Below are 1,518 nucleotides of genomic sequence, written 5' to 3'. Positions count from 1 at the left end.
TACAAAGGTTTTGTATCATAAAATGATGATTTTTAGCTACATTTTTCAGGGTTAGGCATGATCTATTCTCTCCATGTTATAAAGATAAGCTGCTTATCACAGTACAATCCTCTTTGCACCTTTCCCGATGACCCCAGATTTTTTGCTTGTCATATTATTTTCTTAGTTTTCTTTGTCTCTAACCATGATTGCATTTTTGAATCTAAAATGATTTGATCCTTAACCTCATTCTTTTTTTCCCCCATCATCCTTTCTTCATTCCTAAATTACTCACTTTGATTTATCTCTTATTGGTCCCCCAGAAATGTTTCGAAGGCAATGTCTATCTATTGCTTTTGTCATTGAAGGACAGTTTCACTGGGCATAAAACTTTGGGAGAATCTTCTATTCCCCTCAAAGTCTTGCAGTTGTTACTCTATAGTCTTCTTGCATTCAGTGCTGCAAAACCTAAGATTCCTGGGAATCTCTCCTTCATGTATAAATTGATTTATATACTGCCTGGTTACCTGCAGGAGTCTTTGTTTTTGAAGTTCATGAATTTCACCATGTCTTGATGTTGATAATTCTCAGCAAATTCTTTGGTGCTATCATGTCCTCTTTATCAGCAGATTCACGTCTTCATTCCAGAATAAAATGTCTTTTTTTTTTTATTGGCCCAAATCTTCAGCAAAAGGTGGCTTTTATTTACAGAATTTAATGTGTTTGGGGACTGTCCAACCCAGTTGGATTCAAGTAATGATAACTATTAAGCTTCTTTATATATTTTTCTTATTTTTAGTTTACATATAAAAAATGTATTTGCATCACATTCGTAAAAATCTCAATATTGTAATTAACAAATAAACCCTCCCTTACCCATCCCTTAATTAAATATACAAGCAGCTTTAGAAACATAAAATTTAAATTTGTTTAATCTTGAAGGGTAATCCAATGAGACTGAAAACTAAACATTTCAGGTCTTGTATCAAATAGTAAAATACTCGAAGGCCTTCAGGATCCTTTGACTGATTTACATCAATAAGAGAACCTATTTTTGATGTAGTAAAAGAAATGTGCTCATCTCCAATTACAATTTCTAGCTCTTGTCAACCAACCCTGTCAGGGGGAGGCCACAAAGCATCATCTTCTTTTGTAATTTCACTGTCATCAATAATTCTCTTTAGTTCTTCCATTACACTCTTGTGGACATAAGCCTCTTTTCTGATCATGACATCATTTTTGTAATTGCTGTTGTTGGCATATCTAAACTTTCCGTCCAGCCGAAACTCGAATTCTAGAAACTCTTGTCCAAACTTGCCCTTGTGCCCTACATACTAGCGCAAGTAGAAACCACTAGCCACAGCTATTTTTGACCCCAGGAAGCCCACCAAAATCCTGGCCAACGTGCCTCCTGGTGCCTGGCAGTGACGTCAGTAGCCCAGGATAAGAACGTCACTACAGGCGCGTCCCTTCCGCCTCCCTGGGTACCCCAGAGGAAAGCGTGGAAGCCTGGAGTCCCCGGAGGGAGAGTTCTGATGA

The 1,518-nt window shown here is 37.5% G+C and overlaps 1 pseudogene; it reads right to left on the bottom strand.

Moving 5' to 3' along the window:
• Positions 1 to 893: 893 nt before the first annotated feature.
• LOC105881012 (protein mago nashi homolog pseudogene) lies at positions 894 to 1,306 on the bottom strand (annotated as a pseudogene).
• Between the last annotated feature and the right edge of the window lie 212 nt (positions 1,307 to 1,518).

This window comes from Microcebus murinus, chromosome X, assembly GCF_040939455.1.
Source record: "Microcebus murinus isolate Inina chromosome X, M.murinus_Inina_mat1.0, whole genome shotgun sequence".
NCBI classification, from domain to species: Eukaryota; Metazoa; Chordata; class Mammalia; order Primates; family Cheirogaleidae; genus Microcebus; species Microcebus murinus.
This window is presented reverse-complemented; position numbering and strand designations above follow the sequence as displayed.